A 27624-nucleotide genomic window follows, 5' to 3' on the forward strand; every position below is an offset into this window, starting at 1 on the left:
CACATGTGCCTGGAGAGTACTGCAAGGGTCCACGGATGTATCAAGCACCAGAACCGTGATTTCAAAATCCCAAACACACGCTCTATGATTATTCTGGTTTGTGCGTGTGCCTCATTATGGCGTTCTTGCATGTGTGTGTGTGCATTTCTGATGGGTGTCATCAGCCACGGCTCCAGTGCATAGCCAGCATCCCCACAAGGTGACCTTGTGTGATGTTTCCCCTGGCGAATACCTGATACAGCTGTGAGGCATGCCAGATATGGGAGTCGTGGAAGCTTCCAGGGCTGCCAGCACACATCCATGATAATGCCCTGCGCATTGCACGACCTGGCAATTGATGGAGGGTATCCCTTGCGGTTTATGTAGCGTGTACCCTGCTCCCGGGCGGTGACTTGATTTCTATGTGCGTACAGTCGATCGCACCCAGTACCTCCGGGTATTGTGCCACGGTGGAAGCGGCGCATATTGCTAGCCAACTCCTCCTGAGATCTGGGAAGTTTATATACTCATGGGCATGTCGTAACATGGCATCCAGGAACTGGTGTAGTACCCTAGATGCTGATGCCTGTGAGATACCCATTATATCCCGGTTGGCCTTTGAAAGGTACCTGTAGCCAGTATTCAAGCTCACACATACCTTTGTGTCCACTGGGATGGGCTCCCCTCTGTTGTCTCTTGTTCTCAGGCGTGGCGGCACAGCTCCACTATTTGCTGTAACGTGTCCCTGTCCACCCTGTAGCGCTCTACTATCTCCAGGTCTTGCAGCCCCTGGTAGGTCACCCTTGGTCTGAACACTCTCCTTCTCCTTTGAGGCCTACGGTGGTGTCGGCACCATCCTCCGCAACTCCGTCTGTCTCTGCCACATACCTATGCATCACGACCGCGGCACCCACCATATACATATTAAAAGTTCCCCATGTGTTTACACCCTACGGTGCGGTGTTTGGGAAATCGCGCTGTGTGTTGTGTGCATTCACACTTTATACTGTTGTGCTGTATACCCGGTGATGTCATTGGGTGTGTCTGTGCAGCCGTATCCATGGATTATTTTCGGTGTTTTACGGTTGCAACTGCAATGGTATTGCCTTTAGTGTTACATTACAGTTGCCTGCATTGGCTTAGCTTTGCATCTTACATTACTGCATCCTGCAGGCACATGGCATATGATGCATTTTATCTGCAGCCGCAGTTATGCTACCTCTGTACTTGGCTGTGCTATTTCGGTTCTTTGTTCTTTGCATTTCTACTACATCCCCTACTACCTTTGCATTCATATGCCTCCCCTTTCCCGTTATGCAGGAGTCTGCATACAGAGTTGTCGGCTGCCGCCGTTTGCCCTTCCTGGATTGATTGGTGTTGATTGCTCATTACGGCTCCAATTACACTGCTTCCGCATTTCCTCATATTCTCCGCATTACCTTCCTATATCCGTGGTTGCTGGCGGGAGGCCGTCACATGACTGTGTTGGGGAACATAGTCATCCTCGTGCACATGCATCTGTGCGCGCATTATGTACTCTTAGCGCATCTATTTCCTCACACGCTGGTCCTGCTGCTGTGATGTGCATTGTACAGCCCAGGTTTGCTGGCCTCCAATATGCTTCCTCCTACAGTGGCACACCCCTCTGCGATTGACATGTATCTCGTGTAGGCCACTCCTCGGTGTAGTGCCGCGCGTTTGCTCCATCCTTACACGGCGCCAGCTTTGCGATTCATTATTATCTGCCTCATTTGCATGGCATTGACTGCTAATACATGGTTACGGCGAACACTGCCTCCACTCCTTGACAACCCTTGCGCTGGGGTTGGGCTTTCCATACATACTATGGTGTGTGGTGGCTGTACAGCTGATGTGTATTATACAGCTCTTGTAGGACATTGTCATATTATTTCATTGCTTTGCACCTTCTGTACACATATCCGGGGGTTCTGCTGTGGTTTCTCCGTACATGACATTTTTGTCATTATTTACAGTTTGTGCATGTTTTCTTTGGACATTCTCGGTGCCTTTCGCCTTTGGCATATTGCACCTGTATGATACCTGACGTTGACAGCCTTCCGTTACTCCTTGGTCATGTTTGGGTAAATGTAAACCGTTTTTTTCGGTTTACATTGCCGTGCCCTTACGCTACGCATGCCCCACTTTGTGAATCGCTATTTGCCTTCATTTGCATGGTGCAATACCGCACACAGTGTGATTAGCATACCTGCGCAGGGGGCGGCGCAGGTCCGGCACACACCGGTAGTGCACGTGGGATTGCTTCATACCTGAATCGCTCGGTGGCCATATTTGGCTTTATAACGCCGACGCTATGCTGGCGCCTGGCGCAAGGTTCATGAATCCCAGGGATTAAATAAAATGATAATTCATTATTTTTCTGTCAATAATTTTGAAACGGTGCAAAGCTCTGAAAAAAGCTGTTAACTCTGTGCCATCTAGGCTCCGCCATGAGATTTTTCATATGTTGAATATTTGTGTCAAACTAAGATTAGATTGTGGATAGTCGGAAGATGGATTTGACATTATATGTTTGAATGCCCACATGTGCAAAAATCATCTGGATTCCTATTTTCTGAATTATGGACTGTTGTAAAATATGAATGTGTCAGGTCTCCTTTCTTGAGAATATAAACTTTGATGAGCTAATCACATCTGCACTTGTTATAGCTGTTTGGTTATTTAAAGGTCTTTAGTGTAATAATCTGCATATGTAATACATATGGATTCTTTAAAATAAATAAAAAAAAATCTTTGTCTATTCTACTTAAAGGACGACTTGCTACCAGGTTTGCTAACCTATTTATATTTATATTTAACTGGTTACGTGAACTGCACAATATCCCTTTCTTATTCATATTAGGGAGGGTGATTTTAGGTTTAGGGAGTGCAGATCAATGAGTGTGTATATACCTTTAAGAAGCTATTCAAGGGCTTGCACTAGAGTATAAATACTGAGCACGTGTGAGCCTGACTGCCATTTTGTAGTTAGCTGTTGAGATGTGAACATGTATGCATACTAAGCTCTGTCTGTTAGTTCATTTGTATTTAAAGATGCTGCTATCCATCCTGATGCATTTGTATGTATTGAAGCTGTATTAAAGCATCTGAATGAAACTCCAAGCCTTCTTATTATGTGCATTAGAGACAAATCAGCAACAGGGAACAGCAATGGAATTTTAGGGTTAGGGAGTGACAAAGGATTCTTGGGGTTTATCAGTGGGAGAGGAATTTTATGTTTGGGGAAAGAAAGAGGTTTTAGGCTTAGGGGGTAAAAGGGATGTTTCAGGGTTAAGAGAAAGGTTTGTGGTAGGGCTATGCAGTTTTCCAGGATAAGGTTAGGGAGTAAGAGATGATTTAGGGTTAATAGAAAGGGTTCTGCTAGCGCAATACGGTTTGGTAGGATAGGGTGTAGGGAGGCTTAAATAGTTAACAGGAGACTGAGTTCATGAAAATTAGAGAATTTGTCTTGACAAGTGACAGTAAGCAAGTACATCACAAGTAAATAGCATACAAGCACTTGTAACAGACCCAAAAGGCCAGCCTGTTTTGTAGGAGGCCCTCTTAAATACAACGGTTATATAAAATACTACAAATAGTCTTTATATTTTTTTGTTTTGTAAGTGGTGGTAGTCGCCAGTTCTGGGGATATTGAGGTTGTTCTAGAAAAAATAGCCCTAGCAATCACTGGAAACCAATTAGCCTTTTTTATAATCAAGTAATCATTTTCCCTGTATTTGTTCCTTTGAATTATTGTTAGAATTTAATTATATATAGCACAAGTCTGTACTGCTTGTTTTATTTGGGATGACATTCCTGATCAATGTATTATATCTCATGCTCTTTCTTTGTATTTTGCTACTGTCTAATCTAGTTCCTGTACCCTCTCAAGCATTTGACTAGGAAATATTACTTTTTATGTTTTGCATATTAAGCCTTGAACACAAATTATTTCTCCCTTGACACAAAAAGAATGTATTTGCTTTCTTTTGCTGATTATTTTAGCACAAGCCAGCCTCTACAATAACTTCTGTAATGACTGCATTTCTAATTCAGTCTCAGTACATTTCATGAATTCATTTCAGTTTTTTCAGTCAGTGGTAACCATAGAATTAACCAGAGCAGCTTCAGTTCTTTTAGCTGTTCTTCATGCTTGTGCTGTATTTAAATTGGTTAGTTCATAGCTTGTTAATTTCCTAGTATGTATTTCTCTAACAGTTTGAAATGTCAGGACCCTGTTTAGCAAGTCCAATAATGCTGAGGCTAAATGGTCATAAAAATGGACTTACATAAACTAAGCCCAAATTTGCCATTTTTGGAATATTCCCTTTTCTCTGAGGAATCAAAATCTTGGACTTTGTGTATATATAAGTTTGAGGAAGGGTTCTAGAGAGCAAGACCCCCCCCCTTCCCTATTTGTAACACAAATGTTTAATTCACATCCTGGTAGATTAACATCAAAATTCTGTCACCAGTTCCCTGATAATTTCAAAGCTTTTTTACTCTCCACAGCTCTATTCTTAGCCATACTTAGGCTACCTATTGAGGTAGCATGTTTCCCAGAGACATAGTTATCTCAGGTATACTAGAGACAAACTTTGTAAAATATGGCATTATTCTGAAAAAACCTTTGCAAAACCTTCTTGGCTTCTGGATTTAACATTTGCATAACTGCTGTACTTTTTTGTATCAGACTTCTGTACCTCTGATGTTAGAATTTAACCCATGAATTTTAGACCTGCCAGTGTTAGTTTGCATGCATTCTTGTTTGATTTGAAATGTTTTTGTCTTAGTCTATTTAGTAGTTGTATCCATCTCTTTTCATGCCTTTCAAGAGTTTGAGGCCACATATTTAATAATAATAGTATAAATGACAAGAAACTATCTTAACTTGCAACATTTTCTGTATATACGGTTGATAATCAATATCTTGTTATTGTATTAAAGCCAACAACCTGTAATTTTGTTTACTATTGCTGCAACTTTGTATCTCTATCATGTACATGATGTGGAGCTTTTCTTTCTGGGCATCCGCTGAAAAAGGACCTGTGTCCAGTAGGAATTTCCCGGTAAACAAATGTAAATAAATAAATTAATTAATTAATTAATTAATTAATTAATTAATTAATTAATTAATAGATTGTCAGTCATGTATGCAGCACATTCTAAGCTGTTAATTACATACAGATAGACTAAAAGCCCTATCCCTTTACTCTGTCTCCTACCGACTATTAAGGGGTGATCTATGCCTAACCTACAAGACACTCACAAATACAGCATGGCTAGAACCATTACACAATCTAGGGATTTAAACCTGGTCTGTGACAAGAACAAAACATACTGGAGAGACAAGTACATGGTTCATAGATTATCCCTTCACTGGAATGAGTTTTCTATTCACATGAAGCAGAGCCCTTATCTGACCATCTTCAAACGCAGCTTGGATCAATGGAAGTGGAATTGTTAAATCACTCCTGGGGTGGTGGCAATGTCCCTTATGGACAAGGACAGTCTGTAAAATAAAGGTATAGGCACAAACCTAAGCCATCCTCTAGCCCTTAGGGCTACAAAACTGGGTAAAATTTGGGTAATAATGGCTAGACTTTTAAGGGTTCTTAAGCTATTAGCCTAGTAATCTCCTATGAAGCTATAAAACTATGAACCTGTGCATCTTTACTTGTAACACTAATTACTTCTTTATATTACACAAGCTTTCCATTCACTTCAATTCCTACTCAGTTCTACAACATAGAGTTACTGGTACTTTCATTGAAGTAAAAATCACTGATGTGCATAAGGTTCTTAGGTTCATAGGCAAATACTAGGCTAGCTGCCTTTGTGGGTCATTTCAAGACTAGCCAATCTCCCTTTGATGAGAATCAAACTATGTACTTTGTGTTTATGAGATAAGCACCTTAACCATTGCCTAGGTTGAGCTGGAACTTTATATTTTCAAAAACAAACAAGGACCAAGAAACCAAGTAAATCCACAAAAGAATGCTACAACCATACAACCATTGAAAAAGGCTGTGCATAAATTACTTTAATACCATAGAATAAGTGCTTTCATCCCATTACCTACAGGACTTCATCAGATAAAAATACAAGTTAAAAAATCAGGCATTCAAATAGCCCTCCCAAAGTCACATGTTCAGCAAACTTACAGAATTTAATCTAAGAAAAGATAAAACACTAGTAAATCCATTAAGCAAAATTATAAATATTCTCAAAAGCCATAAGAAATATATACCAAAATGCATGACTATCAAAAACTGTGGGTATAAATGTACTCTATCTTATTCATTACTATTTACTAAATACAGTTAAAATATCTAATAAAATATGATAAAAAATATATAATAAAAACTATATATATCTATATGGCTCTACTTCACAACATTGAATACCCACATTATTAAATCCCAATTCTTCGAGTCTGAATTCTTTGAAACTTCATTATATTGAACTCCCGGAAACATGAAAATGAACCCTGGGGAAGGAACCACTCGATCACCAGAACAAAACAACAAACAGCATAACCAAAAAACTCCAAGTGGGGGCTTTGCCCCCCCACACCCCCCGATGTAGGAGCTCTTTCCCTCCACACCCCACTTACTAAATATGCCGACTCCAAGATTGCACTACAGTGGAGGGAGGGCAAGGTGCACCGTGGTGGCCAAGTGGTTCCTGCCCTGGGGTTCATTTTTGTTGTTCTGGGAAATTGATATAATGAAATTTCAAAGAATTCAGGCTCCATGAAGTGGAATTTGATAATGTGAGTATTCAATGTTTTGAAGGCGACCCATCTATATATATATATATATATATATATATATATATATATATATATATATGTGTATATATATATATATATATATATATATATATATATATATATGGGTTCCATACACTAGATCAAATTTTCATTAATTCGAAATAGTGCATGGAATGCTCACTGCAGTGAAAGTGCACTTAATCGAAAGTGCACTTACGCAAAGTTCAGTACAACGAACGGGTGTTGTACTGAACTTCCGTGTAGTACTCACGGACCTTAGGGTTAGGGCTCAGGTCACAGTAAGGGGATAGCCCAAAGAGCTATCCCCTTACCATGACCTGTGCCCTAGCCCTAAGGTCCGTGATGATTGCAGTGCAGTGAAGGACATAGCAATGTCCTCCACTGTGGCGCAGTAGTCATGAATCTTAGGGTTAGGGCATGGGTTAGGGTAAGGGGATAGCTTTACTAACTATCCCCTTACCCTAACCCGTGCCCTAACCCTAAGGTCTGTGACAATCGCACCATAGTGGAGAGCATAGCTTTTTTTATGTCCTCCACTGTGCTGCGGTGTTTTCGGTGAAGTGCATTTACACAAAAGTTCACTTTCGTTAAAGTGAATTTTCGCAGAAGTGAGGCTTCCTATTACATGTTCGAAGTAGTGAACTTTCGTTCTTGTAATAGGAATCCATATATATATATATATATATATATATATATATATATATATATCCTGCTGCTAAAATTGGTGGCATACTCACAAGAAACAATATGCTTCCTAACACTTAGGAATCATAAAAAGCATGCAGTACTTGTTCAAAATACAAGTTCAAAAATAAGTTATGCACTTCTAAAGTCAATGTTATCTAGGCAGTGCCTTTAATTTTAAGATACTTGCAATTGAAAAAAATGTCATTTAATCCTGACCAACAATAAATACTAAGGGATAGTTGCAACATCAACTCTTTCCTTTCAAGTTGTAATAACCAAGGCCCTCCCTAATACTTTCTCTAAAATCAAAAAATTAAACTCATACTCATGGTATTGAGAAATGTGTCTAAATAGTGCATTAGTTTTCCTTTGTTTTTTAATATCTTAAATGTGTTCATAGATCCATTCCTTGAGCATGTGCTTCATTTTTCAAACATAAAAACTGGAGCAGTTTTGACAGAGGGCAGCGTATATTACCCCTTTACTAACACAAATGAGTTTACTTTGTATAACATAACTTCGCCCCTTAATTTCAAATTGGTCACAAACATTTATAAATTTACAATAATTACAGTGACCACATTTTAACATACTAGATTTGAAATGCTTTGAATGTCTCCCTAGCAAGTTCTTAATTTTGTCACTTTTTTGTACACGATTTTTGGCTTCTCCCCCATTTTCCTTTTTGTTTCTTCATTGTCACTAAAAATGGACCAATTCTTTTCAAAAATTATTTTTACAATGTTACTTTCACTATTACATCTAGTGATTAATGAATTCCAAAATAGTGTACTAGTACTAGTGTCTTGCCTCATAAAATTTACTGGGAATAAGTGGTGGTCCTCACTTTTAGGGGCTAGAATGGGTACAAAGTATTGCTATCTCTCTTATTAATCACCTCAAACATCAGGTAGTTAACGTAGATTCAGGGTAACCTCTCTTTAGAAACATTGTTTTTATGAGGTTACACTCTTCAATAAAAAAGCTATCCCTGGTAACCTTTCTTGCTGCCCTCAAAAATTGCCCCTTTACCACTGCTCTTGTTTGTGGTAATGTGTGTGCATTAGTGTAGTGTAAATGTGTGTTGGAAAAGGTGTCCTTCCTATATATTCGTGAATGATATGCTCCCTGTATTAAGTCCCTTTCCAATAAAACGTCGAGTTAGGCAATACTGTCTTTGTTTTTTTTATGATATAAACTTAAAAAACTCTGCACTGTTGTTAATGTACTTTATAAATGGTTAACTCTTTGCTTGCCTTCTTTCTATACAAAAGAGGTTGTCCAGGTATCGTAAATAAAGTCGGTAGGAATCCTTAAACTCTCCCTCAAAAAAAACCCTTAGTTTCCCATTGTATCATGACAATGTTTGCAAAAAGGGACCCACAAAATGAACCCATTGCCACCCCATTTTTTTGCAGGAAATAGCGCCCTTCATATAGCATAAAATTATTCTTTAGTACCATTTCAAGCAGTTGCTCATATAAAGTTACTTTTTGATTTTCTACCTGCTTTTTTTTAAGAATTCCCTAAACCATTCCAGGCATATGTCATAGGGATGACAGTGTATAGGTCCTTATCATCCAATGTAATAAGGATATCTGTTTCATGGAACTCTAATTGGTTCGTCTTACTGAGAAAATGCTAGGAATCCTTACACACCTTACCTTATCCTTAAGGAGTCCCTTTAATTTCTTGTCCAAGTATTTTACATGTGTGTGTAATGCATCCTGTTGTGTCCACTATTGGATGTAGGGGAAGATTATTAAGTTGTTTATGTATCTTATGAACTCTGAAGATGGTAGGTATTGTAGGAGTTAACGTGTTAAGATAATTAAACTTGTCTATAGTAATCATAAACTCTATAAACAAGTCATTCAGTTGTATTTGAAATCTACTGTAAGCCCCACTAATTTCATTAATGGATACAGGCACATGTGTATCCTAGCATAAAATACCATGCATTCTATTACTGTACTCAGTGTTTTTCATAATTTCTAACGTATCCCCTTATCCAGTTTTATTACTCTTATGTCTTTCATCCTTAAATTTTGCAAGAACTGCTCCTCTTCCTTGGTGATATTTTCTTTACAAATAATATTATGATTATCCAGATTATTTTTTTAAATCTATTTCACAAAGATTCTCATAGAGTTGTATCATCAGATGTGGGGGGAAGTTAAAAGTACTAGATATCCTTAGAGTGGACAAAACAGGAATCAGTTCATAAACATTGTACTAAAATTAAGTTTCTTAGTATATTGTTTTAGTTCAATAAGGATGTTAGCTATATTAGCTCTTTTAAATGGTACAGAGGTCATACTTTTAGCTACAAAGGCCACTGCTTTAGTGTCCATATTAAATGAAGAATAATTGTAGACTTTAAAGTCACCCTCTTAGTTTCTGATAATGTGACAACAAGGTCTCTGAAAATGTTCTTCACGGTCTTCCATATTTCCATCATCCAGAAGCGATGATAGTAAGTTCTCACCTGGGGGTATGTTTGTGCTGTGTTCCTGCCCTTCCACTGATTCCTCCTTGGAGGCCGGGGTGTAGTTTTGGGTGGATTCTGTTCCCTCCATTTGTTGTTTGCGTTTCTGTCTTTTATCCTTTTGGATCTCTGTTAAGGAGGAAGTTTTGAGTCTTGTTGTGAAAAGGAGGTTCTCTGCCATCACTTTCATCCTGGGCAGCTATATAAATCATAGTCACATTATACTGGATTTGTTGATTATGTCCCTCTCTGTGGAATGCCAGCTGTATTTCAGAATGGGTGATCTATTTGGTTGAACATCAGTCTTCTGCATTTTATGTAGGACAAACTTCTAGACAATTTAAGATTCATATTTCTGACCATTTTATCGACATTCATTGTCAAAGAATTTCTAATGCTTTATATAGGCATGTTTTGCAACATCCTACTGCTAAGTTTAGATTTGCACTCATTGATCATATTATGGTTAGAGGAAGCAATGAACTAGGTTGGCATAAGATATTGAATAATAAAGAAAAGTTTTGGATAATTAAACTAGGGGCTTTGTTCCCTCCAGGTTTAAATGATGTGTTATAATTCTGAAAGGTGGGGAGGGGGGTGTCTTGTTTGGAAGTGTCACTCTGTAAGGTATTTTCATCTTTGCTTGTGTTTAAACTGAAGAAGGCTTTTGCCAAAACTGGTTTGTAATATTTTGGAGAATGTTTCTATTTACTGTTGTTACAATAAATAGTTATTGGTGGTTCACCTTATCTGTGCTGGCCAGGTGTATTTTTTTGACTTTTTGACTTCATTTTGACCTTGCACTCTTGCCATACTTGCGTACTATTGCTGTGTGTTTGTTTGGGAATGCCTTACTATCCCAGGTTTGAGAAATAGTGGGTCAGCATATGCATTGCCTTTAGTGTATTCCTTTCTGTCTCTTTCCATTTTTTCCACTTTTTTTACACTGGAAATCTGCACATCAATTCTGGAAAAAATTCTGGCATGCTCAAATTTATACCTTTGATAATTCAAGTAATGAGTAATAAGATTGTCTAGTGTATTTGTTTCTGCAACAAGGTCGATTAGTTTTGAATTGTGATTTGGTAAAACATCCATGTCTTCAGAACAATGTCTGTCAAACATAGTTAAGCATTCTTTGTGCACAACGGAGTCATTTTCAAGACCCGTAGGATATCTCCAAAGTCTGAGTCCCTTAAAAACCATATTCATTCTTATGCATTCAATGAAATAATGCATTTTCTGTTTGTGATTTTTTAATTTTAAACAATTTATAGCCATGCTCTTCAAGCCTGTCACTTAGAGTGCCTCTGCCACTACTTGACTGTGGATGAAAATCTGTATTATTAAATAACCATTCCTTTAACACCAGGATAGCATTATTAACTCAAAAATGTACTGTAGAGTATCTGGGCCCATACCTTGTTGACTGCTCCATGCAGACTTGCTTACTGAGCTACTGCTGTAAACTCTCCTCTCCTGCTTTGTTGTGTTAGCTGGATATCCAATGCATTATGCAGTGTTATTGACTGAGCTGAAAAGGCCTCCATCCTCTGATTAACCCATTCAATTAGTAGGGTAAGATTCCCCACTGTTTGTTGTAGTTCTGTAATCCCTGGCTATGAAAAGAGCAGTTGGAAAGCTGCACTGCCTTCTGTAGTCATAGGTTAGTACTAAGCTAACTGCCCTTGCTAGCCATTTTAAGCCTACATCCCTTGTTAGATTCAAACCCTGCACCTTGTGTTTGTAAGGCACACGCCTTAACCATTAGGCCACCCTCCATGGTTTTCAAACAGTAGTACACTTCCAAAAGCAAACAAGAGCCAAGAAACCAAGTAAATCCACAAAAGAACATCACAAGCATTGAAAAACACTCTGCATAAATTACTTTAATTACTTTAATACCATAGAATAAGCACTTTTGTCCTGTTACCTACAGGACTTCATCAGATAAAAATACAAGTTAAAAAAATCAGGCATTTAAATACCCTCTAAAAGTTAAATGTTCACCCAATTTTGGTGATTTAAAGTTATATACTCCTATACAGAATTTAATCTCAGAAAAATAGAAAAACCTAGTAAACCCATTAAATAAAATCATAAATATTATCAAAAGTCATACAATATATATATATATATATATATATATATATATATATATATATATATAAATATTTGGGTCTAGGACTATTCACTGAGAGCACATTTCAATGAAAGTCAAATGACTGTGCACAAATCACTGAAAGCGTAATTCACTGAAAACTCAAGTCACTGAAACACATTTCACTGAAAGTTATATATGGCCTTTTCCCCACTGTAGTGCGACCCTAGAGTTAGTATATATAGTATGAGTGGGGTGTGGTACTGCCCCCCACATAGTTTGGATATATATTAAGTTTAGAAAAGAGTAGTTTATTGAAATTGCAAGTATCCATGTGTATAGTTCAAAATATTTAAAATAGGTAGGGGGGCTATGTAATTGAAACTCTGGTGTTTATTGTAACTAGATAATCAGTTTTATCTTGTTTTCTATTTTAGTATTTATTATTAAATATTTCTATGCCTTTCATTGTGGCTGATATTTTAGACAATACTTTAACATCGTATGTGAACTTATGCTTATCTTGGTGACACTGTGGCTGACCTGAAAGCCTTGCTGCATTGGTCAAATTCTACCATTAGCATTAGTATTAAGTTTACTCAGTATAATTGGGTACCCTTGTAAGAGCCTTAGAGTAGCTAACTGGTGGCAGTGTAATTACCGAATAGTCTGGGCAGGAGGGGCATAGCTGGTCAATCTGTGCCAGCCTTTCCCAGGTGTGTGTGTGTGTGTGTGTGTGTGTGTGTGTGTGTGTGTGTGTGTGTGTGTGTGTATAGATGAAATATGCAAGGGTGTGTGTCAGCTTTAGATTTGATTTGTGATGAGTGGGAGGGTGCGTGTGAATCCCATAAGGAGTCTGTTGTGGCATATACCCTAAATGTCAGTACAAGGCTTAGGGAGCTCATGGGCTTGGCTCAAGAGAACCTGGCAGGAGCCCAACAGCAGAAAAAGGTCTGGGGTGACAGGAATGCTCGAGCCTGAGACTATGTTGTAGGACAACAGGTTATGGTACTCATTCTGGTGAGACACAATAAGCTGCAGGCAGCTTGGGAGGGACCCTTCAATGTGGTAAGAAAAGTTAATGATGTTAATTACATGGCAAACCTGCTAGGCAGGAGGCAAAGGGCAGGGTTGACCCTTAAGACCAGTAAGTGTCAGGTGGGTGTGACAGAGGTCTCCTGCCTGTCACATAGAGTGGGGAGCAGTAAAGACAGGCTAGAACCTGTCAAAGTAAAAACTATTCAGGCATGGCCTGCCCCTGTTGCCAAAAAGCAGGTGAGGGCATTCTTGGGGACAGCTGCGTACTGTAGAAAGTTCATTCCCAATTATAATACAATAGCTGCTCCCTTCACAGATCTGATTAGGAAAAACAGGCCAGATAAAGAAGTGTGGACCCTAGCCTGTGAACAGGCATTCCAAAAGCTTAAAGGGGCTTTGAGACGACCCCCTGTGTAAGCCAGTCCAAATTACAGCAAATGATTTGTTGTGCAGGTGGATGTTTCAAACCATGGAGTGGGGGCTCTACTCGGCAAGAGAAGAGCTCCCAATTCGATATCTTAGCTGAAAACTCCAACCCAGGGAGGAATGTTATGCAGCTGTAAAAACAGAATGTCTAGCATTCTTATTGGCACTGCAGAAACTTCAGCCCTATCTGTAAGGAAGGAAATTCATTGTGGTTACAGACAACAATCCCTTAACATGGCTGCATTGTGCCAACCAGAAAAATGCCAAGTTATTAAGGTGCAGCCTAGGGTTGCAGGCATATGACATGACAGTGATGGGCACTCAAGACAGGATATAGATTAATGTGTTTCCAGATGGGCCCACTTCTCTCAAGCAACATTTTTCAAGGGTCACTTGAAAGACTAGCTTGAGTCTTCAAAGGGGGGAGATGTGATGAGATGAGGTAGTGCTATCTGTGCCAGGGAGAGTAGGGCAGTGCATGTGTAACATATGCCAGCATAGGTAGCTGATGTTTTGCAAAGAATTTTATGTCATTTGACTATCACACTGATTTGTACAAATGCTTGCGTTAAAAAAATGTATTTGTAAAGTTGCTTGTGTTAAAAATGCAACAACTGTAGGTCCTGCTGGACAGAAAAAAGATATACATGTATGTCAAACAGTACTGTTAGAACTGATTAAATGTACACGTCTCAACAGAGAATTCTGGAAAGGAAGATGTTAGTCTCAGTCCAGATAATTTTGAAAAATAGGTTGAAAATTAAAAGGGTTGTTTCGGCCATAATGATTTTATCTTACGGGTCTGATTGCAGCCAGAGACAGAAATGTCTGATAAAAACAGGTCTAGGAATCTTACTGTATTGTCTTTAGGGGTGAACTAATTGTTACCATTGAAGGGGGGGGGGATTGAAATTGTTTTATATCTTTCAGATGCTGCAACAGATCTTAGCAAAGCTCTGGATGTGTATTGTACCAGAGTCAAGTGACCAGATGTGATGTCATTCTATAACCAACACTGAAATGATTCTTTAGATTTAGTGAGAGATATGATGGCACTCTCGCAGCAGCACTGTGTCTTCTGGAACCTGACAGGAAAGATCTCTCACAGGTATCTCACACAACCATACACCTCATCTTGCCATGCTGTAGCAAGCAACTCAACACTCATCATCTTACCTTGCTGTAGTAAGTAACTTAACTAGTGAATAGTAATTCTTTAGTCAGTCAAGACTATATAATGAGATTAGTTGATTGAAACTCTGGTGTTTATTGTAACTAGATATTTAGTATTCTCGTGTTTTCTATTTTATTATTAAATATTACTAAACTTTCTTTGTGGCTGGTCTTTTAGAGAATACTTTTAATATCTTAAGAGTACTTATGCTTATTTTAGTGACACTGTGGCTGCTCCTGAAAAGCCTTGCTGCATTGGTCAGACTCCACTATTTGTATTAGTATTAACTTTACTCAGTATAACGGGGTACCCTTGTAGGATCCTCAGAGTAGCTAACTGGTGGCACCATAATTACCTTATAGTCTGGGCAGAGAGGGCACAGCTGATAAATTTGTTCGAGCCTTTCCCAGGTGTGTGTGTGTGTGTGTGTGTGTGTGTGTGTGTGTGTGTGTGTGTGTGTGTGTGTGTGTGTGTGTGTGTGAAGGTCAAATATCCAAGTGTGTGTGTCAGCTACTTGCAACAGGGACACAGAGCTCCAAAGTGGTCATTGTGGATTCTTGTTTGAGGCCTGGAGAGAGAGAGAGAGAGAGAGAGTCCAGCCCCAGGTCTAGAGTGTGCTCCCTTTGTGTTCTTAAGGGAAATTATGCTTGGTGCAGACAGATGCATCTGAAAATACTGTATGTATTCATTTTTGATCCTAGTGGCTGTCCCTTATGGGTGTCAGTGGTGAGGATTGAGGCCCCTTGATTACTGCCTCAGTGTAGGGACCATCACAAGTATGATTATTATAGATAAGTTTAATTATCTTAACATGTTAGCTCCTACAATACCTACCATCTATGGAGTCCCTAAGATATATAAACAACTTGATAATCCTCTTCTACCTCCAATAGTGGATGCAAGAGGAACCATTACACACACATGTGCAAAATATTTGGATGAGAAATTTAAGGGACTCCTTAAGGACAAGGTAGAAGTGTGTAAGGATTCCTGAGAGTTTCTCAGTTAGATAAAACCAGTTAAAGTTCCATGAAACAGATATCCTTATTACAGTGGATGATAAGGACCTATACATTGCCATCCCCCATGACATAGGCCTGGAATGGTTTAGGGAATCCTTAGAAGAAAAGCAGGTAGAAAATCAAAAAGTAACTTTATATGAGCAACTGCTTGAAATGGGACTAAAGAATAATTTCATAATATACGAAGGGCACTACTTCCTGCAAAAAATGGAGTGGCAATTGGTTCATCTTGTGGGTCTCTTTTTGCAAACATTGTCATGATACAATGGGAAACTAAGTTACATTTTGAGGGAGAGTTTCAGGACTTCTACTGACTTTATTTACGATAACTGGATAGCCTCTTTTTTTGTATGGAAAGATGGCAAGGAAAGAGTTCAACTGTTTATAGAGTACATTAACAACACTACAGAGTTTTTTTAAGTTTATACCACAAATAAACAAAGACAGCATTGACTATCTTGATATGTTATTGAAAAGGAATTTAACAGAGAGAGCATATTATTCATGAATATATAGGAAGGCCACGTTCTCGAACACATATTTACACTACACTAGTACACACCCTTTACCACAAATAAGAGCAGTGGGAAAGAGGTAATTTGTGAGGACAGCAAGAACGGTTACCAGGGATAATATTTTTTTATTGAAGAGTGTAACCTTGTAAAACAATGTTTCTAAAGTGAGGTTACCCTAACTCTATGGTTAACAACCTGATGTTTGAAGTGATTAATAAGAGAGACAGTAATCACATTGTACCCATTCTAGCCCCAAAAATGAGGGCCACCACTTGTCCCTGGTAAATCTTATGAGGCTAGACAGTAGTACTAGTACACTATTTCAGATTTCTTTTATCACTACATTTAATAGTGAAAGCGACTACTTTCCTGATCTAAGTATTTTTTTGCTGTTTTTACCTGAGAGACCTTCCTTTTCTTGCTTTGAACAAGTTTAAACTGCTTTATTACCTGTTTTTTGCATTGTACATTATCTGCACTTAAAGTTACATTTGGTCGAAAGTTTGTTGTTTAATTTAACTGTTGAGGCTACCCACTAAAGTGAGCTAGCCTGTGTAAGTGATTTATTACTGTTTTTCCTGCATTTCTGTGTACTTTTTAAACTAAAAAACAAAAAAAAAAAAAATCATTGTTTTCCCGCCATTCTCGACTAGTTTAGACAGGTATACAGGCTTTGCTGTATTCTGGACTGTGGTGTAGTTCCTGTGCTGTCCATTGCCTTACTTGGATAGAAGGAAGTTTCTTTGCTCACCAATGAGAGTGGGGAGCCTTAGAGCAGCCTATCTGTCCCTGAAGGAGTGACCTCAGCACAAGAGCTTGTAGTAATTGGTCGTTTTGGACCATTTCCAGCTCTTTTGAAGTTCCCTGTTTAAAATCCGCCCCTGAGCGTTTTTCTTCTGGATATACTACTCAGAAACAGCTCCTCGTGGTCCTGCAGAGTGGTGCTAGCAGCAGAGAACTGAGAAAAGTGACTACTTTCCTGATCTAAGTATTTATTTGCTGTTTTTACCTGAGAGACCTTCCTTTTCTTACTTTGAACAAGTTTAAACTGCTTTATTACCTGTTTTTTGCTTTGTACATTATCTGCACTTAAAGTTTCATCTGGTCGAAAGTTTGTTGTTTAATTTAACTGTTGAGGCTACCCACTAAAGTGAGCTAGCCTATGTAAGCGATGTGTTACTGTTTTTCCTGCATTTCTGTGTACTTTTTAAACTAAAAAATATATATATATATATCCTTGTTTTCCCGCCTTTCTTGACTAGTTTAGACCAGTATACAGGCTTTGCTATATTCTGGACTGTGGTGTAGTTCCTGTGTTGCCCATTGCCTTACTTGGATAGAAGGAAGTTTCTTTGCTCACCAGTGGGAGTGGGGAGCCTTGAGCAGCCTATCTGTCCCTGAAGGAGTGACCTCAGCACAAGAGCTTGTAGTAATTATTCGTTTTGGACTATTCCAAGCTCTTTTGAAGTTCCCTGTTTAAAATCCGCCCCTGAGCATTTTTTTCTGGCTATACTACTCAGAAACAGCTCCTCATGGTCCTGCAGAGTGGTGCTAGCAGCAGAGAACTGAGAAAAGCGACTACTTTCCTGATCTAAGTACTTGTTGCTGTTTTTACCTGAGAGACCTTCCTTTTCTTACTTTGAACAAGTGTAAACTGCTTTATTAGCTGTTTTTTGCATTGTACATTATCTGCGCTTAAAGTTACATTTGGTTGAAAGTTTGTTGTTTAATTTAACTGTTGAGGCTACCCACTAAAGTGAGCTAGCCTGTGTAAGTGATTTATTACTGTTTTTCCTTCATTTCTGTGTACTTTTTAAACTAAAAAACAAAAAAAAAAAACAAAAAAAAATCCTTGTTTTCTCGCCTTTCTCGACTAGTTTAGACCAGTATACAGGCTTTGCTGTATTCCGGACTGTGGTGTAGTTCCTGTGTTGTCCATTGCCTTACTTGGATAGAAGGAAGTTTCTTTGCTCACCAGTGAGAGTGGGGAGCCTTGAGCAGCCTATCTGTCCCTGAAGGAGTGACCGCAGCACAAGAGCTTGTAGTAATTGGTCATTTTGGACCATTTCCAGCTCTTTTGAAGTTCCCTGTTTAAAATCCGCATTTGCTTGGCTTTGCGCGATTGTGCACATAGCGCAGCGCCAGTTAAACAGGCTTAAACTATTCTTGGCTCCGCCAAGTCTGCACTTCAATTTTTCCCTTAAGAAAGCTCTACTTTCAACAAAATCAATCTATTCTCTTTATCATAAGCCTAGCACTTGCTCCTAAAACCTTTCTTTTAAGTGAAGCACCCTTAAACTAACGTAAGCACTACATTCCACCTACAACCCGTGCTAATACCCACTTCCCTTCAAAGTCCTCTCTCTGACCCAGTTACACATCACCCCCTTATACTATTCTGGCATGTCTTGTGGTATATTACTGATGTCCTCTCCAGTTCAGCTGGTTAATCTGGGAATCCTGAGACAATGTTACAATTGTCTCATGCACACAGACAACCCTCTCCTCCTCCCAACAAACACAAACACATGTGAGAGATGCAACTATATAGCCAAACTGGAGGCTGAACTCTCCCAACACAGGACTAGCAAGACCAGACAGGAGGAGAAGGTAACCACACACACAACAAACCCAGTCCCACATAAACCAACCACAACTGCAAACCAAACACATAGTAACACAAAGACAAACCCAGAGGCTCTAATAAAAAACTTACTGAAACAACAGAGGCTCCCAAAGCAGACATCCAAGAAAACACCACCTCAAAACTCTGCACAATCAACACATAGTACACAAAGTCAGTGTGCCAAACAATCACAGCCCTTAAGGTGAAACACCATGCCTGATACACTAGTAATAGGTGACTCTATAGTCAGACACACTGACGTCCCGCTTACCAGGCTGAACAAAGAGAGGGTAACGATGAGCTGTCTGTTGGGAGCTAGATTTCGCCACATAACACAAGCACTCAGGTCACTCCAAAGCAAGTACAAATATGACTCCGTCATTGTCCATGCCGGCGTGAATGACCTGAGATGTACCTCCTTGAACTACATGAAAAGAGACATAGAGGAGCTCTCTGATTATGTCGCCCCAGTCGGTATGACCCTGACCCTGAGCAGCATCTTTCCCTCACCAAGAATGATGCCACAATACAAAGACAAGATGATCAGCTTTAATAATTGGCTCAATTACTGGTGTCATTCTAGGGGGATCCAATGTCTGTCTGCTTGGGATGACATGCTGGACAAGCCACGCTGCTTCGCAAGGGATGGCTTGCACCTGTCACCACTGGGCTTCTGGATATTGGCTAAGGCTCTTGCCACCCCCATAGTGCCTTTTTTAGGCAAGGCTCAAAAGACAAACCCACCACCTTAAAAAACAATAAAGGAAAAAAACTAAGGGTAATGCTGCTCAATGCCAGAAGTCTAAATCTCAAGATGCAGGCTCTCGAAGCACTCCTCAGTATGGAGAGCATCGATGTCTGTGCAGTAACTGAAACCTGGTTCAAGGCTCCTGAGAGCACCCCAACCCTACCAGGTTATACCTCGTATCATGCATTTCTGCCCCAAAACCTGGGCCGAACCACAAAATGAGGGGGAGTGTCCATATTCATTAAAGACACCCACACCTCCAGGTTAGTGGCAATGCATGAAGCATAGGAGACCATCCATGTGCAACTAACCGTAGGCAAAACTGCTATACAGCTTGTAGCATGCTACAGACCACCCTCACAATCTCAGGAACTCCATTCAGCCTTCCTGAAGACACTGGAGGATATGAATGTCTCACCAAATACCATCATATTGGGAGACTTCAACTACCCAAACATAGACTGGGTGCATTACTCAAGCCCCAACACCCTAGCCTAAAGGTTCCTGGAATTCATTAACTCAAATGCGATGGAACAACTAGTCACCTCCCCCACAAGGGGAAATAATATACTTGACCTGATCATCACAAACATGGGGACAAAATGCTCAACACCGGAAGTATACCCCTCACTAGTGAGATCAGACCATAAACAACTAATCCTAGATATTCATATCCCACCTCCATCCCCAGCACAAAAGACCACAGTGAGAAACTTCTCAAAAGCCGACTTTACACTCCTTAGGACTGAAATGGTATCCTTCAAGCCCCCTGGGCCAGTGGAAACCGCATCCCACACTGCTGAATCCTTCACAAATGCTTTCTACGGGCATCTCCAAGAATGCATGGATCATGCAATCCCAAATAAAACCAAGACCCTTTCCACCAAAGGCAGGCATCCTATCTGGTGGACCTCAGCCATAAACAAACTTTATAACAAGAGAAGGAAGCTACTGCAAGACAGAGCAAAATCCCATAAAGGGAAGGCATTCCTGATCAGCACTAGCAAAAAACTACGTTCGCTAATAAAATCATCAAAGGCCAACTTCGAGAGAAAAATCACTAAGGACACTAAAGATAATCACAAGGCCTTCTTCAATTATGTTAGGAACCTGGGCGGAAACCCACAGATTTGCGCAGAGTTAGTTCATAACGGCAAAAAATACACTGAACCCACAGATATTGCCAACATACTGGCAGACAGGTTCAGTGCAAATTTCTCCCCTCCCTCTCCCCCAAAAGACGAAATAAATATCACAGCTGAATGCAACCTCCCTGAAATCTCAGATGTCCAGGTGAGAGCTGCCCTCAGCAAAGCTAAAAATACAGCATCCATGGGACCTGACGGTGTCCCAGGTTGCGTGCTATGTGAACTCCTAGAGGAGCTAAACCCGCACATAAGAACGCTGTTTAATCTTAGCCTTGCTACAGGATACGTCTCTGAACACTGGCGTACAGCTACAGTGGTCCCACTCCACAAAGGTGGCACCTCTACAGACCCTGGAAACTACCGCCCCATAAGCTTGACCAGCCTGGTCTGCAAAGCTATGGAAAGGATCATAATGGAATTCATAAACAAAGACATCAGGGACCTACAGACAATTGACCCTACCCAGTTAGGCTTTGTAAAAGGCAGATCCTGTCATTTAAACCTGGTGGACTTTTTTGAAACAGTCACTAGAGCCATCAATGAAGGCAAAGCAGTTCATACAGTCTACCTGGATTTGGCAAAAGCCTTTGACACAATACCCCACTCAGGCATCATAGACAAGCTTACCAGCTTAAATGTAAACCCGTTTGTCACAAGATGAGCTTCAAACTGGCTAAAGGACAGAACCCGCAAAGTCAGAATAGCAGGAGCTATGTCAGAGTCTAAGCCAGTCACAAGTGGAGTCCCACAGGGCTCTGTCTTGGGACCCCTCTTGTTCGGCATTTATTTCTCAGATGTGCAGGCAAACATAGGGGGGTTGTGGCTGACAAAGTTCGCAGACGACTGCAAACTAGGCGCCATAGTCGACACACCAGCTGACACATGCATCCTCCAGAAGGGCCTCACAGAAACAGACGACTGGTGCCAGAGTCATGGCCTTAAACTAAATGCCAAAAAATGTATAGTCATCCCCTTTGGAAAAAAACAAAGTACCCACAAATTACCACATAGGTGGTAATCCACTAAGCACGGAAAAAGTAATCAGAGACCTGAGGACCCAAGTTGACAGTGACCTCTCATTTGACACCCACGTCGCCAAAGTGGTTAGAAAGACCTTTTACCTTGCCCACCTTATCATAAAGGGATTCACATCCAGATCAAAAGATGTCATTGTACGCTTATATTCCTCCCTTATCAGGCCTATGATTGAGTACAATGCCCCATTTGGTATGTACCTCACCTGGCACCTGCAGCAGCTGGAAAGACTCCAAAAGTGCCTTACCAAGAGGATCAAGGGTCTCCAGCATATGTCATATGCTGCCAGACTGAAAAAGCTCCAGCTCTATTCAGTAGCATACCACCTGCTCAGAGGTAATCTGTGCCTTACGTACAAGGCCATGTCCAATTCAGAATTAATGGACATGCTCCACCTCAAAAAATCCAAATCCATCAGAGCCACGAGAGCTAAAAATCTAAACCTCAGCACAAATATGAATAAGACATGCTGGAGGGACAGATTCATAACCCAGAGGCTTCCCCCACTCTGGAACAGGATACCTGTCCATGTTAGGCAGAGCCCCTCACTGACTCTCTCTTCAAGAGAAATCTGGACGAATGGATGGGTGATCGTAGGTTTACCCCGGGGGTCATCTCTGTGTCATTGCTAGATAGAGGCACAGTAAACTAAATTTAATTTAATTGTACACTTTTGTATCATTACATGGGGTGGCGAAAGCCTCATACACTTTGGCTAGGCTTATAAATGCCCTAGGGCAGATAGCCTAGTACTATACTATGAAACTATGAAACATTATAAAAAGAATTTCAGAAAATAATTGGTCCATTTTTAGAGACAATGAAGAAACAAGAAGGAAAATGGGGGAGAAGCCTAGAATAGTGTACAGAAAAGGGGCCAACATAAAGAACTTGTGAGGGAGACCTACAAAGAGTTCCAAGTAAATATGTTAAAATGTGGATACTGTCATTATTGTAAATATATAAAAGTTTGTGACCAATTTGAAATCAAGGGGAGAAGGTATATTATACAAGGTAAACTCAAATGTGTTAGTAAAGGGGCATTATACGCTGCCCTCTGTCAAAACCGCCCCAGTTTTTATGCTGGAAAAACCAAGTGCATGCTCAAGGAACAGATTTATGAACACAGTTATGATATTAAAAAACAAAGGACAACTAATGCACTATTTACATACATTTCTGAATATACTGAGCATGAGTTTAAATTTTTAATTTTAGAGAAAGTAACCTCAAGTATTAGAGGGGGGGGGCTTGGTCATTATAACTTGAAAGGAGAGAGTTGATGTGGTAACTGTCCCTTAATGCTTATTGTTGGCCACAATTAAATTACCTTGTTTCAGTTGTAAGTATCTTAAAATTAAAGGCACTGTCTAGATAACATTGACCTTAGACTTCTGTTTGTTGGATAACTTATTTTTGAACTTGTATTCTGAATAAGAGCTGCATGATTTTTACAGTTACTAAGTGCTAGGAAGCATATTCTTTCTTTTGACTATGCCACCGATTTTAGCAACAGGATATATATATATATATATATATATATATATATATATATAAAATATATATATATTATTTTATTATTTTTATTTTATTTTATTAGACATTTTAACTGCATTTAGTAAATAGGAATGAATCAGATAGACTATACACATAATTTTTGATATCCATGCATTTTGGTATATATATTTTTTATATGTCATTTGAGAATATTTATGATTTTAGTTAATGGGTTTAGAAGTGTTTTATCTTTTCTTAGGTTAAATTCTGTATTAAGAGTATATCTTTATAAATCACCAATTTTTTAGGTGAGCATGTGACTTTTGGAGGACTGTTTAAATGCCTGACTTTTTAACTTGTGTTTTTATCTGATGAAGCCCTGTAGGTAATGGGATGAAAGTGCTTATTCTGTGGTATTAAAGTTATTTTTACACAGCCATTTTCAATGGTTGTGACATTCTTTTATGAATTTAACTTGATATTTTGCTTGTTAATCCTCAGACTTTCTTTCCAAAAATATCACTTATACTTTGTGACCGTCACTAAATCCACTATTTTTTCCTTTAATAGTAACAACAATCAATTATTTTTCTAGCTCCTGTTTAATAATATCCAGATCATTTAGAATACATCTGTCTTTATTTTAATACTTGTTTAAAAAATTATTCTCTCTGCCACAACTTTGGCAAAACTGATTAAATGCAGGACACTTTATGTTGTTTTCATGGTCAAAGTAGCACAGGAGGCTTAAATTTCAAGTGTCCTATGTTTTTTGTGTGCCTCATGGCTCTCCTTTTCATCACCATGAATATTAAAATAAGAAATTATTTGAGAAAGTAATGTATCTTCCACACATTAACCACAAATATAACTATGCACTTTTAATTCCTTCATTCTGCATATAACTATGCTTACCATTAAAGTCAGATCTACTTCTTTTAATAGTTCTCCCTTTTTTTGATCATTTCGTATGCCATAAAATATTCTTTCTCTTATTAATGAGTCATATAACTCATGAAGTTTACAGTTTGTGACTTTATTCTTCAGGTCAATAACATGGCAATCAGCAAATTCTCTTTAGGAACCTGTGTCCTTGTGAAGGGTAAAAGAGAATAAAAAGAAAGTTCCTTTTAGGATCATAGATTCCCGAATATCTTCTTAATTGATACTGTTTTGTCTTTCACCTCTACCTTCAAAGTCTCTTTTTCAGTAAATGCAGACATGTGGCATATTGTACCTTTTCAGGCTTCTCAACTGTACCATTCACAATGGGGAATAAATATGTATCCAGACTTTTCAGTTTTTTGCCAAATTCCCTTACTGCAAGAATATACCTGGTAGGTGACACTGGACCATTTTTTTAACTGAAAGTTATACATCTGCACTTCTAAGCATTCCCAGATAGCATGCAGCTTCATATAACATGGCATTAGCATATTTAAATATCTATAGATTCATATGCTACACCACCTCACAATTTGTATTGTGAAATTAGGATCTTCTTTGGACTGCAGACATGTTCTTTCTTCAAAGAAAGTTGATACAACAATGAAAGCTAATTTAATTAGTCTATCAATGCTTTCACCTAAAATGCAGAAGATGATCAAGGTCTGTTTTCCTTTAATGTTGTTTTAAATGTGGAAGACATTCAGTGCTACATATGTACATATGTAATGCAACCAAACCATTTTTAAACCCATAATAGTTGCAAAGCTTTATATATCTGCAAAGCATCTGAAGTCCTAACATTTTATTGATATTTTTGACAATTTTAGTGGGGATATCTCTGCTGAATGACCATCTAGAAATTTCTGCACTCTGTCCATTTGTCTTTTGCCAGGTAAGACCCAGCTAAACCACTGCCATCATATAGACAGCCATTAGGGCATTTTCTAATGCTGTCTTTGCATCACTCTGCATGCCTTTTAAAAACTCTGTTGAGGGGACTGAAGTGAGTGCAGAATGATCAACATACAGGGAGCTATCAGAAGATTTTGTGATGCTATTTTTAACATCCTTCTGCACACCTCTTAAGCACTCCATATTGGGGTCTGCAATGAGGGCAGCATGGGGTTCTACCAGTTTTGGCAAATCACATAGCTTTTCAAGAACACCTCATTCATATATTTAAAATAATTGCTCCTGCTAGGTCCCCATTCTTCAGTCGAGATCCATTAGTGGGTGATTCGTAGCATGCTATTCATCATCCCACTTAGAAGAGGTTAGCAGTACCACCTCTTTATTCCTGTCTGTCCCTGGCTGGCTTCTCCAATGTCTGGACAAAAGCTCAGTTTAGGTCAGCTAAGGTCATAGTCAGATCTCAGTCCGTCTGTGCCCCAAAGCTAGTCTGATATCATTGATAACTTAATGCTTATGTGACAGACCATTCTTTGAGAAAACTGTACTATTCCTATAGTTCAAGGATCATTAAATCATAAAACATCTAGGCAGTTTTGAAATATATTTACTAATATATTTTAGGACACCTGGTTCCTGAACTTTTATTCCAGTGCCACACATCTCTCTTCTCCAATGTGGTTATAATGTTGCAGCGCAACTTTCATAGACTTTGAGAACATTATTTGCTCTTCTTCTTTGCTGTGGAATTATAAAAATGCTGCAGGTCTGCTGAAAAAGTACACCATGAAACAGCAATGTTGTAAATGTACCTTGGAATATGTTCTTTTTTCAGTAACTGCAAAGATTTGATACCATATTTACCTCATTATCCCTCTGTTTTCCTTAAAGATTTCTTAGATTAATTTTGTACTTTAATTTAGTGTTTGTTTACTGAAAGTTTCTCATCCTTTACTTCAATGTGATGTATTACACCTGACTAGCAATACTCGATAAGCAGAAGCCTATGAGATGTAACACAACACATAAATTGTGCATTAATATGCTATGCCAAATGGTGAGTTTAATGCTGTAGACAAATTTATTTGACTAAATCATTTCATTATGTGTGCAAAATACTTATGGCCTTCATGTCAGTGTAATGTGGGCATTAATCAGCTGTGAATGAATTACAACCTGTTTGCGTGGGCTAATGTCTATTTGACAGCATTTTTCTAATATGTGACTTAACAAGGCATTTATTTTCTACACAGATCTAAACAGCCTTCAAAATATATGGCTGTGCAGAGTGAAACATAATTCACATAGTAAGTATCAAACTAATGCAACAGCTTTTAGAGAATATGTTTGTATGGCTCTTGTTTAGTCTTACTGGCAGTGGGTATGTTAATGCAGCAGAGCTGTTTTATACAGTTTGAAATCTACAGTAATTAGCTTACTCCTTTTTCAGTTATTAAAGAAGATGTTGCAGGCATGTTAGAGTAAAAGATTCCACTTCACAGATAGCAATATTCAATGTTCTTACTATTCCTGATAATGAAGTTTATCAACTGGCACAAAGGGTTAAGACTATCAGCTACTTTGTGTGCTACAGCTTTGATTCATTTACATGTGGTACAGGGTTTGATTCCTTTAGCCTTCCTTTACCTACTATGTGACCTTGAGCAAGTTGCTTAACTAGACAGTGCTTTGGGGCAACTGGGAATATGGATATACTGCATGCCTAGAAAGTACTATCCACCTAAATAAGTTTCCTGTAATGACTACATTTATATGCACTGACATACTTTATTATGTTGACAGTCGTACTTCTTCTTAATTAGTAAGTTTACTTACATCTTTTTCTCGGGTCTATATTATAAGCATGAAAGCCCTATTAACTGAATACTAAAACACCAACACATATTCCGCAAACCGCGAATACACCGAACGTCCTAAACTGTGAAATTCAAAAACTCGAACCGTCATAGTTGTCCCACCCAACCACCCGCTACAGACTACCTACCCAAACAAACTAAATAAACCACATACATACACTAACCAAAACCCTACTTCTAACCCTAAACTAAACCATACTTCTAACCCTACACTAAATCTTGCATATACCACCATGTATGCACTTACCTTAACCTGCACCCTAACTCTAAAGTCCGTAACTATCACACACTTTCCTTAAGAAGCTATACCCAAACAAACTAAATAATCCACACACATACACTTAACAAAACTCTACTTCTAACCCTACACTAAATCTCACATACATTACCATCTATGCACTTACCTTAACCCACGCCGTAACCCTAAGGTCCGTAACTATCGCATACTTACCATACGGAGCTATACCGCAGAAGGGCCAACCATGACGATTCGACGTTTCAGATTTCGTGCTTCAAGATGATCGATGTTTTCGCGGTTTGAGGAAGACGTGTCAACGTTTACGTATTTGGGTAAGTACACCTTCGTGCTTAT

This window comes from Protopterus annectens, chromosome 16.part0 (assembly GCF_019279795.1).
Source record: "Protopterus annectens isolate FY-2018-M chromosome 16.part0, PAN1.0, whole genome shotgun sequence".
Classification (NCBI taxonomy): domain Eukaryota; kingdom Metazoa; phylum Chordata; order Ceratodontiformes; family Protopteridae; genus Protopterus; species Protopterus annectens.